Genomic DNA, 18173 nt, shown 5'->3' with positions numbered 1-18173 from the left:
AGACTAATCTCATTTCTACAAGCATCTGTATTTTCATTAGCCGGTAATCTGACGTAATGGCAGTAGTGCTCAGGAGTCTGTTTACTGTATGTAGTCGGTCACAGGCGCTCATGCCCCACACTGCCTGCAGCCAATAAACCACAGAGAGGAGGGTCAACGCCTGAACCGTCTGGACAGAACAATTTTCTAATATACTTTTTGCTTCACTTCCCTGACATTCTTTTAAGATTTCATCTTGAACAGGGACATCTCCAGAGGCAGAATATCTGTACAGACCTGAATTATATAATGCATCAGTATCATTAAAGACCATCTGTCATTTGTCATAAATAGGGTTGAGCGAAACGGATCGGATAAATTAAAAAGTCGCCGACTTCCAGGCAAAGTCGGGTTTCGTGAAACCCGACCCGATCCTAGTGTGGGATCAGCCATGAGGTCGGCGATCTTTGCGCCAAAGTCGCGTTTCGTATGACGCTTTGAGCGCCATTTCTCATCCAATGAAGGAGGACGCAGAGTGTGGGCAGCGTGATGACATAGGTCTCGGTCCCCGCCATCTTAGAGAAGGGCATTACAGTGATTGGCTTGCTTTCTTCGGCGTCACAGGGGCTATAAAGGGGCGTGCACGCCGACCGCCATCTTACTTCTGCCGATCTTAGGCTAGGTTCACATTGCGTTAATGGGTTAACGCTAGCGGACTCCGATACATGGCGAAATTGTCGCAATTAACGCCATGCAACGGATCCGTTAGCGCACCCATTGACGGCAATGTGCTAATGGATCTCTAGCGCATCGCTAGCGCATGCCATTTTCGGCACGCGCTAGCGATGTCCCGTTAGTTTCGGACGGACCGCGGACACTGCTTGCAGCGTCCAAAGTCTGTTCCTCGCTAGCGCAGATCGGGTATCTGCGCTAGCGGGATCGGCAAACGCGATCCCTTTTGGGACATTGCGTTAGCGCAGTCTGTAGCGCTATGCGCTAAACGGACTGCCCTAACGCAATGTGAACCTAGCCTTAGCATAGGGAGAGGTTGCTGCAGCTTCATCAGAAGAAGGGATATAGTTAGGGAGGGAAGATTAACCCCGAAACTGCTTGTGCTGTAGCGATTTCCACTGTCCAACACCACCTTTTCTTTGCAGGGACAGTGGAGTTTATTTTTTTGTGCATCAGTTCTGTAGCTTATTAGGCTGCGCTATAAGGCTCCCTGATAGCTGCATTGCTGTTTGTATGCCGCTGTGCAAACCAACTGCTTTTTTAAAAGCAAAAATCCTGTTGCTCCTTTCTGCACAGTTCTCTTGTTTATTTGTCCACACTTTTGTGTGCAGCAGTCCTTTTTATTGCTGCCATACTTGTCCTGAGATCATTGTAGGGAGATTGAAATTGTACTACAGCCCTTGTATTTTTTTATATATCTTCCAGCCACATTCTGCCACTTACATTGTGTAGTGTAATACACTGGGCCTGAGTTTTGTTGCAGTCTCCCCCAAATAAAAGGGAGATTTAAATTGGCACTAAGTGGATCTACGTCACAGTTCTGTTAGTTTGTCGTATATCTTCCAGCCACATTCTGCCACTTACATTGTGTAGTGTAATACACTGGGCATGAGTTTTGTTGCAGTCTCCCCCCCCAAAAAAGGGAGATTGAAATTGGCACTAAGTGGATCTACGTCACAGTTCTGTTAGTTTGTTGCACATCTTGCAGCCACGTTCTGCCACTTACATTGTGTAGTGTAATACACTGGGCCTGAGTTTTGTTGCAGTCCCCCACCCCCAACAAAAGGGAGATTTAAATTCTCCACAAGTTTATATACACCTTCTACCTTGTTTCACAGTACCATATAACGGTTGTTATTTTAGTTAGATTTTTCCAAAAATGAGGAAGTCTGGTGGAAGAGGCCATGGGTGGGCATTGCCAGCTGGTACTGATGGTGGTGGTGGTGGAGCATCTGGTGGTAGTGGGAAAAGCAAAATAGCACCAAAGGCTCGAGGTGTTGAGCCAGCGTCATCGTCTGGCTACACAAGGCCTTGAAGGCTCCTTTATCTGGGAGTAGGAAAACAACTTTTAAAGCCGGAGCAGCAGGAAAAAGTTTTGGCTTTCCTTGCTGACTCAGCCTCTAGCTCATTCGCCTCCTCTTCAGAAGGTTAGAAATCTAAAAGCAGCGAGTCGTCAGTGGATGCTCCCGGTCAGGAACAAGTCGCTTCCTTGTGTCCTTCACCCAAACCAAAATTGAAGGATGCGGCAGGCGAAACTACAGTTTACTCCATGGAGCTCTTTACACATACCGTGCCTGGGTTAGAGAGGGAAATTGTTAAAAGCCCATTACAAGATGAATCGGACACGGAGTGCACAGATGCACAGCCACAGCTAGATTATTATGCTGTTCCATTGACTCAGATCACTACATTGCCCTCGCAGTGTACTGAGCCAGAATCTGACCCTGATGAGACTATGGTGCCCCGTTACAAACGCTATAGCACCTTACACTGTGACACAGAGGAAAGTGCACATGAAATTGAAGAGGAGGTGATAGATGACCCAGTTGTTGACCCAGATTGGCAGCCATTGGGGAAGAGGGTGCCGCTGGCAGTAGCTCAGAAGCGGAGGAAGTGCTCAAAGACCTTTAGCAGAGGGAAGAATCTCCTAAATTTAAATACAACGTGCATGCGTAGACATTTAACCAGCATGCACTTGCAAGCCTGGACTAACTACCAAACGTACAGTACCGTTGGTGCACCTGCTCAGAATGAAGGTAGTCAGCAACGCTACATTGCTTACCTCACATTAAGCCCACCGGTTAAGACACCACCAGCAGCAAATGTGGAGGTATCGTCGCAAGGCAAAAGCAGTCAGAGAATGACAAGGTTCTTGGTAGGAAACACTGTAGGTAGGCCAACATCAAGAATACCATCACCAACCCTCTCTCAATCTGCCATGTCCACCACCACCCCCGCTAGTTCCATCATATGCAGCTCTCCAGTCGAGCTCACACTACAAGAGACTCTCGTTAGGAAAATAAAGTACTCATCCTGTCACCCTCGTACATTTCTAGACTAATCTCGTTAGAGATGATGCCCTACCGGTTGGTTGAAAGCGAAGCTTTCAAAGCTCTGATGGCCTACACAGTACCATGCTATGACCTACCCAGTCGACACTTCTTTGTGAGAAAAGCCATCCCAGCCCTCCACCAGCATGTCAAAGACCGCATTGTCCATGCACTGAGGCAATCAGTCAGTAGAAAGGTGCACCTCACAACAGATGCATGGACCAGAAGGCATGGCCAGGGACGTTACGTGTCCATCACGGCGCACTGGGTTAATGTGGTGGATGCAGGGTCCACAGGGGACAGCCATAGTGGGACAGTTCTGCCTAGCGCACGGTCTAGGAGACAGTTTGCTGTAGGCGTTCGCCAACCCTCCTCCAAAAGTGAAAGCTCGTCCACAGAGCGCAGTCGCACGACCACTCCATCCGCAGCTGCCAGTGTTGCCCACGAGGTGTCCCATTATGGAACAGCTAGTGGTAAGCATCAGCAGGCTGTGCTACAAATGAAGTGTTTGGGCATCAACAGACTCACCGCGGAAGTACTGGCCGAGTACTTGCAGCAAGAAACTCAGTCATGGCTGGGCAGTGTACATCTTGAGGCAGGCAAGGTAGTCAGTGATAACGGAAGGAATTTTATGGCTGCCATAGCCCTTTCAGAACTGAAACACATTCCTTGCCTGGCTCACACCTTGAATCTTCCCCAGCACCGCCTAATAATCGATGTTGCAACAAGGTGGAACTCAACACTGCACATGCTTCAGAGGCTGTGCGAACAGAGGCGTGCTGTCATTTATTTGTGGGAGGATACACATACACGGGCAGGCAGTTGGATGGCAGACATGGAGTTGTCTGGTGTGCAGTGGTCGAAGCTCCAAGACCTCTGTCAAGTCCTTCAGTGTTTTGAGGAATGCACACGGCTGGTAAGTGCAGACGACGCCATCATAAGCATGAGCATCCCACTAATGCATCTGCTGATGCAAAGTTTGACGTACATCAAGGAGCAGGCGTCTGCAGCCGAGGAGGAGGGAAGCCTTGATGACAGTCAGCCATTGTCTGGTCAGGGAACTCTCCTGGACGAGGTGGCGGACGAAGAGGAGGAGAACACGGAGTATGATGGGGATACATATTTATGGGAGGAGGATGGTTCTCAGGGGGCAATAGAAACTGGTGGCGTTGCAAGGTCAGGTACAGGGCTTTTGCGGGCCACAAGTGATGTTGATTTGCAAGAAAGTGCTCCTCAACCCAGCACAAGCAGTGAATTGACACCTGGAACATTGGCCCACTTGGCAGAATATGCCTTGCGTATCCTAAAAAGGGACCCCCGCATTATCAAAATGATGACCGATGACGATTACTGGTTGGCCTGCCTCCTGGATCCACGATACAAAGGAAAATTACAAAATATCATGCCACATGAGAACCTTAAGCAAATATTGGCTACCAAACAAGCAACTCTTGTAGACCGTTTGGTTCAGGCATTCCCAGCACACAGAGGCAGTGATGGTTCTCACACGAGCTGTAGGGGGCAACATGGCAGAGGTGTTAGAGGTGCCCAAATCTGAAGTGGCGTTGGACAGAGGGGTTTTATGACCAGGTTGTGGAGTGATTTCGCAATTACCACAGACACAACAGGTACTGCTGCATCAATTCAAAGTGACAGGAGACAGCATTTGTCCAGTATGGTTACCAACTATTTTTCCTCCCTTATTGATGTTCTCCCTCATAGGTCACTCCCCTTTGATTACTGGGCATCTAAAATAGACACCTGGCCTGAATTGGCAGAATATGCATTACAGGAGCTCGCTTGCCCAGCTGCTAGTGCGCTATCAGAAAGAGTCTTCAGTGCTGCTGGTTCAATACTGACCGAAAAAAGGACACGTCTGGCTACCCAAAATGTTGATGATCTAACCTTCATTAAAATGAACCAATCATGGATTTCTAATTATTTTGCCCCATCTTCCCTTGCTGACACGTAGCTTGCCTGAAAAATGTTTTGGCCTCCTCTTACTGACTGCTCCAATTCCTCCATTTGCAGCTGCTGAATGTTCACCATAGGCCATTTTAATACCTCCCTAAATGGGCTGACTCCCCCCACAGGGCCGTGGTCACCACTTGGCGCAAGCACCCGTGCGAGTGCCGTTTGCCTGGACAGGTGGGTGTGCCCACTCTTGGGCGACGGCACTGGCACAGGGTCCCTCATAGTACAATGAAGTGTCTCTGACGGTGGTGGTGCACAACCAACGTCAGACACACCGTCGTAATATGAGGGGCCCTGTGCCAGTACCGCCGCCCACGAGAGAGTGTTCCCCCCCAGCTCGAACAGTGCTCTACCACTTGCAATACTTACCTCTCCCTGCTCCACCACTGTGTAGTCTGTGCTGTTAAATCCTTCAATGGCACTGCCAATACAAATTTGTTGAAATGATAGATGATAGTAAAAATATACAGGGGCCCTGGCCTCCATTTAGACCAGTTAATACTTTGCGCCAACTACCACTGTCTAGTACTCAGCAGAGGAGCCCACCCCTGTACCTAGCTATGCCACCAGTTTATTTATGAACATTTTTTGGGCTGACATTTAGCCCACTTTATTATTTTGGCCTACTAACTGTGTCAGCCGCTTATTACAGTTGTCCTCCACTGAAAAAAGCAATGCCGCCTGTGTACTCCTCTTACCTATTTTGAACTGCATTTAGCCTACTTTTTCATTTTAGGCCTACTAAGTCTGTCTGAGCCACTTATTACAGTTGTCCTCCACTGAACAAAGCAATGCCGCCTGTGTACTCCTGTTACCAATTTTGAACTGCATTTAGCCTACTTTTTTTATTTTAGGCCTACTAAGTCTGTGTGAGCCTCTCATAACCGTTGTCCTCCTCCGCTGAACAAAACTATGCCGCCTGTATACTCCTGTTACCAATTTTGAACTGCATTTAGCCTACTAACTTACTTGGGCCTAGTAACTGTGTCTGCCCCTCATTACAGTTGTCCTCCACTGAACAAAGCAATGCCCCCTGTTTAGTCCTGTTAGCAATTTTGAACTGCATTTAGCCTACTTTCTTATTTGGGCCTACTAACTGTGTCTGCCCCTCATTACAGTTGTCCTCTGCTGAACAAAGCAATGCCGCCAGTTTAGTCCTGTTAGCAATTTTGAACTGCATTTAGCCTACTTACTTTTTGGGGCCTACTAACTGTGTCAGCCTCTCATTACAGTTGTCCTCTGCTGAACAAAGCAATGCCGCCTGTTTAGTCCTGTTACCAAATTTGAACTGGATTTAGCCTACTTTCTTATTTGGGCCTATATCTGTGTTTCCTCCTCATCCTGCCCATTGGCCAGCCAGTGATAGATGAGCCTGATGGTACATTGACCCAGACCACTACATTCCCCTTGCACTATACACAGCCAGAATCTGACCCTGCTGAAAGTCAGGTTCCCCTTTCCGCATACTATACCACCTTACATGGGGACAAAGAGGAAGGTGCAGATGAAAGTGCAGGTTCCTTCATCAGGTGGGGGGGCATACTCGTTGGCGCTGGCATAGGGCTCCTCATAGTACACAAAAGTGTCTCTGGCAGTGGGAGGCGCCGCCCGCCATCAAACACACCGCCATACTATGAGGGGCCCTGTGCCAGTGCCAACTAGTGGGCCCCCCCGCTTGCTCAGGATCACAGGACTTGCAAAGTTGAAATACTTACCTCTCCCTGCTCCACCGCCATGACGTATTCCGCCTTTCCTGGGTCCACGAAAATCTTGAACCAGCCCTACACCCCCACAACTTTAGCCAAATGACCCCCAGTTTTCAATGCCTAACTATTATTATAAAGTAAATTAAGATTGGCAAGCTTAAGTAATAAGAATTGATGTTTTTGGCATTAAAATGGGCACTGTAGGTGTTTTCCTGTCCTCCACTCACTGCCGACTTTGATTCCCCATTGACTTGCATTGGGTTTCGTGTTTCAGTCGGCCCCAGACTTTTCGCAATAATCGGCCGATTTCACCCGACCCGACTTTTGAGAAAGTCGGGTTTCGCGAAACCCAACTCGATCCTAAAAAAGTAAAAATCGCTCAACTCTATATATCATTTCTGTTACCTGGTGTAATTACCGTTGTTCTTCTAAATCCTTCGATGTTGTTCTTTTCTTCCTGCTACTCTCCGTTCCTGAGATATAGCCCTCTATTTTCTGTATATACTGTAAATATAGTCTTGTTAGCCAAGTGGGTGCGGTTCTGATAAAGCAGCTTATAGAAGAGTTCATGATGACACCGACTTGGCTTACAAGCCTATATTTGTCCACAGGAAAGCGGAGGCCATATCTTTGGAATGGAACGGAGCAGAAACAACAGAAAAACAACGCCGGATTCAGGAGAACAGCGGCATTTACACCAGGTTTAAAAAATTGTGATGTTGCTAGTTTTGCCTCACAGGGGATTGCCTACGCTAGATATAAACAACAAAGAAGAATTGCAAATGCACTCACCAACTGCAGTTAAAGGTGTTTATTCAAACACAAAGCAGAACATCTTCACGGCACGGGGGAGAGGGAAATGACCAGAGGGAGTGCGGCAAACGAGACGACGGCCGGGACCCGTAGAAGCGCTCTTGTGTAGCGCGAAACGGCCGTCGTCTTTGTGTTTGAATAAACACCTTTAACTGCAGTTGGTGAGTGCATTTGCAATTCTTCTTTGTTGTTTGGATTCATATGGACTTTTCTTCATGCAAATAGCACCTCCTTCTCTCCCTCGGACTGCTATATCGGACCTAATGTGTTAATTTGGATTTTCTCTACGTTAGTGTGGGGGGTTGTGCTGCTCCTTCCTTCTTTTGTTGTCCTACGCTAGATATAGCAAACATAGGCATAAAGTTAAGCCTTTGTGCCACGTTGCAAAATCTAGAAATAACTTGTCTACCTACGGTGTACCATTTAAAGAACATGGAGGTTCTTCCAGCTTTGTAAAACAGTTTGAGGAAGACTCTTTTTTGGTCCGTGTGACTGTGCCCAGTGTGTAAGGTCCTTAAACACATGGTTCGGGGAGTTTGGTGGAAGAACATGACCCAGACCTCAACCTCATCCACCTTTGGGATGAACTTGACCGTTGATTGTGAGCATAGCCTCTCCTCAACATCAGGGTCTGAGCTCACAACTGCGCTTCTGGATGAAGGGGCAAAAATCCTCACAGATGCCTCCAATATCTTATAGAAATGCTTCCCAGAAGAGCGGAAGCTGTTATATCTGCAGAAGGACCTACTCGTTATTCATGTCTATGGATGTAGAATGGAAGGTGAGAAAAGCTCCTGGAGTGTAATGTGGAGAGGGCACATACTTTTCTACATATAATGCATCAATTTAGTGTAAGCAAACATAGGTTTTCAAAAAGATGTAATGAATTGTTGCATAATTTTCATTATTAAGTCATAAATCTATAGGTATATAATACTCGACTACTGCTTAAAGGTAATTTTCTAAGTGTGAAACTGCCCCAACTTTCTGTATAGACAATTCATTTAAATGTGCTGTAATGATGGTCATGTTAGGATTTACGTAGCGTCTAGGACATGTAACAGCTGACAATACAGCGCCACACAGCAGAGGCTGACAACAGCGAGTTCTAGCTGTGTTCAGTTTCTGTCCTACCTGGCTACATGGGTCAGTGCACAGTCGTGATTTGCCATCTGTCTTCACCAGGAATGTGGAAGTCTCTGGGACTGCCACAATGTAATCAGGTTTTCCTGCAATGATAGGAGTTGCTGTCCCAGGCGCAGGTGTGGTTATTCTCAGGAAAACTTCCCATGTGTTATTATTTAAGAAACACAAGGACATCGCTGCCAAGTTCGGGCGGTGCCACCGACGCCGCTGCTGTAGGGCACTGACACATTTCTCAATTCTAATTTCGACATTTAGTGGCCATCACAGAGGAACAAATGTTTCCCAACGAGCACTTAGTTCCGCTTTCAGGCAACTACTTAAAGGGAATGTGCAGTTTTGTTATCTTAAAGAGGGTTTTCAGAGAAAAAAAATAAATGAGTAATATAGTTTCTAGTGATGAGCGAACGTGCTGGGATAAGGTGTTAACAGAGCATGTCCAGGTGCTAAAAGAGTGTCTTCACCGTCTTCATGTTTGAGTCCCCGCATGTCTCGTGGCTGTTTGACACATGCAGGAATTGTCTAACAAAGAGATAATCCATGCATGTGTTGTGGCTGTCGAACAGTGGTGAAACATGCTGCCGTGGGGACTCAAACATATTTTTCGAGCACGCCAAAGACACTATTAGCACCTGAGCATGCTCCGATAACACCTTATCCGAGCCGTACATTTACTGCGCATGTTGTGTCCTCCCTTAGATGCGGGCTCCACATCTTTCCCGACACAACATAGCACAGCACACAGAGAGGGATTTTCTTTTCATTTCTGTTTTAGATTTTCTCTTCATTTTAGCAGAGAAAATCAGAGAAGTATGGTGTCTAGATATGAATCTTACTCTGATGTGAGTTAAGGCATATTAGAAAGCTCAGGGCAATCTTTCTGTGTCTCCCTCTGCCTGTTTCCTCACTCTGCTCGTCACTTTTCACCCTATTCCCCTCTTCATAGAGTATAATGGGCTGTGTCACATTGCACCTACAATTGGCCTCATTTGAACAGATTTTAGCTGATTTTTCAGAATGAATGGCAAATTCAGGAGGCAAGGTGAAGGAAGAAGTGACTGGTAAGTGGGGTAGAAAGTAGATTTTTCTGGTAAGATAAATTACAAAGTGTTATCATTCACCATAATGTACAAATCAGGAGAGATACAAAACATACACACAACAGGTCCCTGTTCAAGTTAGGAAAGTCACTGATTTGACTCTGATTTTTCCCTGCCCGATCGCAGAGGTTGTACCCTAAGATTATGAAATGGCACCCCCACTCAACGTCGACTGACCCTGAATTTCCTTATCTGTGCCCTCACTATAGACAATGTGCAACACCAATGCAATAATAACTATAGAAAGAAATGCACAAATTAGAGGATGAGGCACAGGTCTATGAATGTGTTCACAAAGTCACACGAGAAAGACAGAGGAAAATGAGAACCAAACAATAAACAAAAGACGTGGAAACCTCCCAGACCCAAAACGAATGAGAAGGGATAGGGTGCTAGGGAGGAAGACACACAAACAGACTGTAGGAAAGAAACTGAGATTACTAAAGCAAAATAATCTTTAGAAAAAGACCTGGAGTTCGAAACAACATCAACTTTGAAGTATAGCCAGCAAAGGAAGCAGGTGCAATCTGAGTATAAATAGCCCCTCCCAAGAAGTGATAGGATAGAACCAAACCTGAATAAAAGGAAACCAAAGAAAGGAAAGACAAAAGAATCACCAGCGGTTGGACAGAAACCAAACAGGCTGTTGCTCAGCAGAAAGGAAAACGGACCACACCGTATCGAGTCCTGAAGATATGTCACAAAGTTTCTTATATTTGCTTAGGCTATTGAGTTATACAAAATGTTTGTTGAAGGTACAGTTTCCTATTAACTTTTTTCTGTATTGTATTATATCTGTGATGTAAATTGTGCAGTGATAGCTGTACTCAATGAAACTTTTTGGAGAACCATATTAGTAAATACTTCTTAAGAGCCTTAGTTATACATTGCAGATGTCGAGGTCGAAAATTACTAAACACAGTCCTTTAAGACCACAGGGTTGGTAAACGTTAAAAACCTAGTAGCTCTCCATTCCATACAGTCCTCAGCCAGTTTTAACTTGTCCTGCTTCCAGTAGCCATAATCCATCACAATCCCTCTAATTACCTGAGCATGTTGGAAGGCATGAAACAAGAAGCGCCGAACTCTGAACTTTGGACAAACACCTCTGTGCAGCCCGTAGGCTTGTTTTCAGGTCGTGTTTTTTGTCCCGAGTCAAGGAATGTTTTCATTCCTTGTCTTAAATTTTCCAGATGTTTCCACAGATCTGTGTTTTTCAGAGATGGGCTTGTTTTTGCTCATTTGCTGTTATATATTCTGATGTTGTCATTTTTTCCATTCTAGTAGGTCAACGGCGGAGTCTGCGATGGAAGTTAATAAAATCATGCAGGTGATCCAAACATAGGGATCCTTTACAGAAGACCTGCAAGATGTCAGACCCTTCTGTCCCATGATGGGGTGAACTGTTATGATGTGAACCAGGACTAGAAGGAGGTCGTACATCTGAATTTTAGCTGTAAAAGATATCTTTCCACCGTTGCACCCCTGATGATATATTTATGTAGTGCTGATAACTTTCTGAAAAAAATAGGAAAACTTTTCCACAGAAATGTTTTGAGAATTTTTTTCGGAATCTATCTATAATTATGGTGTACCACCCAATACCTTCCCTAGAGAATAAGAGTGAACCAGTCCAGGACAACAAGACCTCTCTCTCAGAAAACATGTTCCATATTTCTTTCTTTCACTGTGGCCACACGAAGACCAAGCACTGGATTTTCAGAGAGGTCTCGGAAGCCGCTTGACATTCCTACTCCCTCTGTGGCCATAGCAAGCCCCAAATAGGCAACTTAATTGAAACACCCAGAAAACTCCAAAAGAGTCCATAACTTTCTCAATAAAGCATAATTTGATGACATCACATGATACTGAATGCCAGATAACACATTTCCATGTGCCCTGTACAATTATTATAGTATGTCGTTGGATGGTTAGGTTACGTTCACATGACCGTATTTTTGGTCCGAGTGCTGTCCATGCAAAAATACTGACAGTACTTTAATGACCAGCATGCAATATTCTTCACTTTATTTTGGAGGAAAAACGCTTTTCGAGTATATGGGTGAGCAAAAAAAATTAGATGCTATATGGATCAACCGTACAGCATCCGATTTTTAAGGGTGCATTGTCATTATTAACATAGGAAACTGTGTTTGTAAATGTTTAAAACTGTAATAATGTCTGTTTTTTTCTGGGTGAAAATTGGACAATTTTGGACAATTTTTTATATGCACACATGAGCTTAGACTTAAAGGACCAGATGAAGGTTTTATTTTGACATCAACTATTAATATTTCAGTACTTCCAGGGAGATGAACCCAACATCCATATGTTTGCGTCAGTGCACTGACAGCCATATTATAGATCTGTAACATGGCGCCCATGGAAATCTTTAATCCCACTCTAGACCTCCATATGCCTACAATTGTATATGTAAACCTGGATGAAGTTATATTGCTACCAAGACCAGCTCCTGCTCCTCTTCTATAATCATCATGCGGACAGCGTTGGTGATAGAAAAAAATGTTATGGCCAATCAGGCAGAATAATTGTGTGTGCGGTCCCACGCCTGAGCAGTAGTAATCATCTCCTTGTTGTCAATGGGGCAGTACCACACCCTATTTAATCTCTCTGCACACTGCTGGGAGATACCAGTTATAGTTTAGTTTTCATACATCTCTGGTGCCTTTGTTATGTTTTATCCCTGATTCTGACTTGGTTAAGTGACACTGACCTTGTTTTGTTTTGTAACTTCTATAGCTCCAACTTATCTGATTCTACTCTTGACTGACCTCCTTGTATCTGACTTTGGTTTTGTCTACTGTTTCTGAACCTGGCTTGTTCCTCCTTATATTCACACAGCTTTGTTTCACCATTTTTGCTGCAGACCTGTTTCTCTGGCCAGCAGACTTTCTGCGGATGGAATCCAGGATGGCCTCATTGTAAGTCTAGATTTCTGTATTGGGAATAGAAGGTAAAGGCAGGAGTTCATCTGGGATTTTGTAGATAGGGTGGCTTGAGCCAAGTCTGTCCAAGGTAGTCTTTTTGGGCTGACAACTTCTGACAAACTTTACAGTGAAAGCAAAAATGCATGATTCATCACATGCTGTATTACCATGCCAAACACAGGTACCAGGCAGTGGCATATAGAGTGCCTATAGTTTACAATAAAGAACTGCAGAGGCATTCTGGAAAAGTAGAGACTGTGCACTAAGAGGATGACAGAGCTGTAGCAATTCTGTGTGCCACATGGACTCTGTGTACAGGTAAGGAGTATAAGGTGTGTGCACACGTTGCGGATTTGGCTGCGGATCCACAGTGGATTTGATGCTGCGGATTCGCAGCAGTTTTCCATGCGTTGTACAGTAGCATGTTAATCTATGGAAAACAAAATCCACTGTGCACATGCTGCAGAAAATTCCATGTGCTGTACATACCATGTGCACAAGTAAGAACTCAGCTGTACAGGCTCTGTGTATGAGTAAAGACTCTGTGGGCTGTACAGACTCTGTATGCAAGTAAGGGCTCGGTGGGCTGCACAGACTCTGTGCACAAGTAAGAACTCTGTTTTCTGTACTGGCTCTGTGTACAAGTAAGGACTCTGTACATAAGTAGGTATTTATGTTCTGCACGCCCTCTGTGCACAATTGGAGACACTCACTGGCTGAGTGCACAAGACTCTGTATACAAGTAAGTGCTTTGTGTGCTGTACATACTCTGTATACAAGTAAGGGCTCTGTGTGTTGTACAAACTGTGTATACAAGTAAGGGCTCCATGTACTGTACATAGCCTGTGCACAAGTAAAAACTCAGCTGTACAGGCTCTGTGTATGAGTAAAGACTCTGTGGGCTGTACAGACTCTGTATACAAGTAAGGGCTCTGTGCTGTACAGACTCTGTATACAAGTAAGTGCTCTGTGTGCTGTACAGACTCTGAATACAGTAATGGCTCTGTGTGCTGGCATACTCTGTATACAAGTAAAGCCCAGGCTGTAGCAAGCGCCCCTCCCCCCACGCGGCGCTAAGCGAAGGCCGCCATGACAGGGGTTTGGAGAGGGAGGGTGAGTCACATTAAGGGGGTGGGTTTATGTAGATGAGGGGGTTTATAGGGCTAGTTGGGGGTGGAGCCGGGCACTTTCCCGCTCAGAGCGCAGTGAGTAGTTTCCCTCGCTGCGTTGCTTACCATGAGTACGGTGACACAGGTACTGGAGGCCCTCCGGAGAGTCAGCCGCCTGGTTGGCTGCAAGCTCAAGTGGCCGGGATCATTGGAGGCGGTAGTGGGTCAACAGAGGGGGATTCTGGTGGTTCGCGGCGGTCCCAACGGGTACATCCCCCTGAACAGCTGTCTCCCGACGTGCCTCCCAGGCCTCAGCGCTGGCGCAGGAGCCCCTCCGGGGACCCTCAGAGCCGGGTGCCTGCATGCAAGCATCCCAGCAGGCCCCGGTCCGGGAGGAATCCGCCGGCCGGGCTGAGGCCTACAGCGTCATGCGAGCCTTCCCATCCTGTGTCGGGGGCAGAGCCTGCACATGCTGGTGTTGCAGGGAATGCCCGGGATGTCACAGCAGTTCCCTGGGGTAACGCGCCTGGCAGGCGACCTGCTCCCTCGCCAGGGATTAAACAGCGTGGGATTTCTACAGCTGATGCAGTGGCAGGTAGCGCCTCAGTGGACACGGGGCTGCTGGACCTGCCAGGTGATGGAGTTTCCAATGCACTTCAGCCCCGGAGAGCTGGCGGGGGCTCACGGCATTCCTCTCCGTGTCGTGGAGCGGGCAGCGGGTCCGATTTAGCGGAGGCGTTTCCACATCCGGACCTATTGGCTCACCTGCAGGCCACGGATTCAGCGTTTCCAGGGCTGTTGGGCCCGCGGCGCCATTATCATCATCCGGATCCCCTGGGTCAGTTATAAGCGGACCTCCTCTCCTGGAGGGTCCTAGGGGAGTCGTGAGGTCATCGATCGGAGGGTTGGACGCACGCTCGGCGGCTGGAGGGATCACAGCTCCTTCGCAGTCTAGTGAGTATAGCTATTTGTCTTGTTCGTCTATGCCTTTATCTCAGTCTGCAGGGGTTGGTCAGGTGGGGGCGCCGTTAGTAGCTAGTCAGGGATTTGTGGCTGCAGCTGGCTTAGGGGATGCTGGTGTTAGTGAACTGTTGGGTAATGTGAGGGATTTGATTGCGCGTTTGGATGGCGACAGGTCAATGCCAGGTCAGCTGGCTGCCTGGGTAGGACCTCGGGGTGCTGGGCATGTGTTTCCGGTTTGGGGCCTAGTTGCGCATAGCGACACTTCTACACCAGTGTTGGTGTCGGTGCAGACGGAAAAAGAGAAAGAATGCAGGATTCATTTGGATGACGGCGCATGGTGAGGTATACGTGTGCTTTGAGGGCCCGCTTGGGGTTCATCTGAAGAAAGAAGTGAGGGAGAAGATCTGGAAGGACGAATATGTGGAAATCTTTTCCCTTCTTCCTTTGGAAAAATTTAACTTAGATAAAGGAAAAAAGGATGAGAGTAAGAAGGAAGAGGAGGAGAAGCGTAGGTGGCGCCTTATACCGCAGACTTTCGTTAATTGGTTGCAGGCGTTCGCTATCCTGGTGAGCGTAGTGGGTGAGAAAGCACCTGAGAATTGCTCTCGCCTTTTTTGCTATATGGCATCGATCGGGGAGGCACACAGAGTGTATGGGGGCCAGGCATAGCTGCGATATGATGAGCAGTTTAGGCAGAGAAAGGCGATCCGGCCGGTCATACGCTGGGATCAAAAGGACATTGGTTTATGGCTGCGGGTGATGGCGCCAACGTGGTTGGGCCACCCCTTTCAGGGCGGGGTCGGGGGCACCGGCCAGTCTGCATCACAAGGGAATGCAGGGGCCGGGGTCAGTCGGGGGTGCAGGAACATGGCTTATGTTGGCAATTCAATGAGGGCCAGTTCAAATTCGAATCCACGTGCAAGTTCAAGCATGTGTGTTTGCACTGCAATGGTTCCTCCCATGGTGCCGCGGGATGTTTCAAAAAGAACAAGTCAAAGCCTGAATCTGGTAGTTCAAAAGGGGGTGACGCCAGTGAAGCTGGGCGTGATGGCCCCTTATCTAACTTATAATGTCTGGTTTTCAGGATGGCTTTAAGATACCGATTCCCCCTTTTGTTATTCCTAGGTCTTTAAAAAAACCTCAGGTCCGCTGAGGAATATGCTGGTATCGTTACGGAGAAATTGTCGAAAGAAGATGCGTTGGGCAGACTGTCAGGACCTTTTCAGGACCCCCCCCCCTTGATGGACTTGGTGGTCTCACTTTTGGGTGTTATGCCTAAGAAAGAACCTAATAAGTTCAGGCTGATTCACCATTTGTCGTATTCACGGGGCAGATCAGTTAATGACGGGGTTGACCCTGAACTCTGCTCGGTTGTTTACACGTCTTTTGATGAAGCTGCTCGTTGGGTACGTCGTTATGGTAGGGGAGCCCTTTTGGTGAAAACTGACATTGAATCCGCTTTCTGTTTATTACCAATTCACCCTGAGAGTTCGAGGTTATTGGGGTGTTTTTGGAACGGCGGGTTTTTTGTTGACAGATGTTTGCCTATGGGCTGTTCCCTGTCTTGTTCGTATTTCGAAGCGTTTAGTTCTTTCATTGAGTGTGTCGTCCGGGACACGTCGGGTTTTGATTCGGTGATTCATTACCTGGATGAATTTTTGTGTATTGTCCTGCGGAATCTGAACTCTGGAGCGTGGTCTCAGGGCAGCAGAACAATTGATACGGGCTTCCTTGGCCCCCAGCACTATGGGGGTTATGGGAAGGGTGGTTGGAATCGTGCAGGATTGGCAGTTCTGCGGATGACCAGGTGGGAGCTTTATTGCTGTGGCTGAGTAACGGGGCCAGGGATGGGTGGTCTGCCACTAAGGCGGGGCGTATTTGTGCAGGTTTGTCTTTCGGCTTTAGAATGCGGGGGCTTAGAGATTTGACTAAAGTGTTTCTGGTCCGGCAGGCTTTTAAGGGGCTCGGACGGCGGAATGGTTTTGGGGACCGCAGTTGCCGGTTTCTTTTCAAATGGTAGAATCGCTGGGGGAGCGTTTGTCGGAAGTCTGCATTTCAGATTTTGAAGTCGCACTTTTTCGTCTGGCTTTTTCCTTAGCTTTCTTTGGGGCATTACATATCGGGGAACTAGTGGCTCCAAGCAGGTGCAGGCGAGGAGGTTTGCTTGCCAAGGATGTGTTGCTGGCTAATGGTCAGCTAGAATTTTGGATTCGGCGGTCTAAAATGGATCAGCTGGGAAGGGGACGAAGGGTGGTGTTGGGCGCAGTGGTTGATTCTTTGATGTACCCCATTCGTTGTTTTCAGGGGTTTCTTAATTTCGAGCCAGAGAAGACGGGTCCTTTGTTGTGCCATGCGGATGGCTCGTTTCTTTCAAAGTTTCAGTTTGTAGCGGTTTTTCGACAGGGCTTGGCGCTGTTAAGATTGGACACGTCCCAGTTTGCCTCTCATTCATTTCGGATTGGGGCAGCGACTGAGGTGGTTTTGGGTGGTTTGCCGCCTGAAGTGGTGCAAAGAATTGGGAGATGGGAGACTAACCGTTACAGGAGCTACATTAGGCCCTAAAGGGCAGGGTGTGCACTGGGGTATAGGGTGTTTTGTTTTGCGGTGTTCGCTGTTAAGTTTTCTTTTTGTTGTAGGTGCCAAACCCCTCTTGGTCTGGATATTGGGCCATTCCTATGTCCATTGGGGTGCTCGGCGGACAGATATGCGGCGAGACGGACGGCAGCTCGGTTTCCATCGGGACGTGGCGGTCGTTCGCTGGTTAGGTTTCCGGGGCATGGAATGGAGCAGGGTCACCCAGGAGGTGCATAACAGTGCTAGGCTTGACAGGCCTCCAGATATTCTGGTGATCATGCGGGAGGTAACGACTTTGTGCATAAGTAGGGGTTTATGTTCTGCACGCCCTCTGTGCATAATTGGAGACTCTGTGGGTTTCACTGGCTGAGTGCACAAGTAGGGATTCGGTGCTGCACGGTATCTGCACACAAGTAGGGACTCAGTGAGCCTCTCAGGCTCTGTGTACATATGGGGACAGTGTGCTTCATGAGCTCTGAGCACAAGTGGGGACTCTGCAGCACATGTAGGGACTCTGCTGCAGGTGTAGGGACTCTGCATCACATGTAGGGACTCTGCTGCAGATGTGGGGACTCTGCTGTACATGTAGGCATTCTGCTGCACAAGTGGGGACTCTGCTGCACATGTGGGGACTCTGCTGTACATGTAGGGATTCTGCTGCACATGTAGGGATTCTGCTGCACATGTAGGCATTCTGCTGCACAAGTGGGGACTCTGCTGCACATGTGGGGACTCTGCTGCACATGTGGGGACTCTGCTGCACATGTGGGGACTCTGCTGCACATGTGGGGACTCTGCTGTA

General features: G+C 47.4%; 1 protein-coding gene and 1 long non-coding RNA gene across 9 annotated transcripts in view; one reads left to right on the top strand and one right to left on the bottom strand.

Annotated features, from left to right (window-relative positions):
- KCNJ16 (potassium inwardly rectifying channel subfamily J member 16) overlaps nt 1–18173 on the bottom strand; it is a 64086-nt gene that overhangs the window by 13575 nt on the left and 32338 nt on the right. Inside the window, exon 1 of one of the 7 annotated variants that reach the window (XM_069750710.1) lies at nt 8669–9009. The exons of 3 other annotated variants lie outside the window; for them this stretch is intronic. The gene's annotated coding sequence lies outside the window, so the exon portion shown is untranslated. Of the gene's footprint in view, nt 1–3569; nt 3699–7126; nt 7239–8668; nt 9010–18173 lie in introns of those variants that run through there. 3 more of the 7 variants (XM_069750704.1, XM_069750709.1, XM_069750708.1) reach the window with 3 other exon arrangements.
- LOC138664212 (uncharacterized) lies at nt 3734–11635 on the top strand. Of its 2 annotated transcripts, XR_011318302.1 has the most exons (3): nt 3869–3957; nt 7333–7422; nt 11062–11635. It is a non-coding gene; the product is annotated as an uncharacterized lncRNA (long non-coding RNA). The 2 variants fall into 2 exon arrangements; XR_011318303.1 differs by lacking the exon at nt 7333–7422 and having other exon boundaries at nt 3734–3957.

This window comes from Ranitomeya imitator, chromosome 2 (assembly GCF_032444005.1).
Source record: "Ranitomeya imitator isolate aRanImi1 chromosome 2, aRanImi1.pri, whole genome shotgun sequence".
Lineage (NCBI taxonomy): Eukaryota > Metazoa > Chordata > Amphibia > Anura > Dendrobatidae > Ranitomeya > Ranitomeya imitator.
This window is presented reverse-complemented; position numbering and strand designations above follow the sequence as displayed.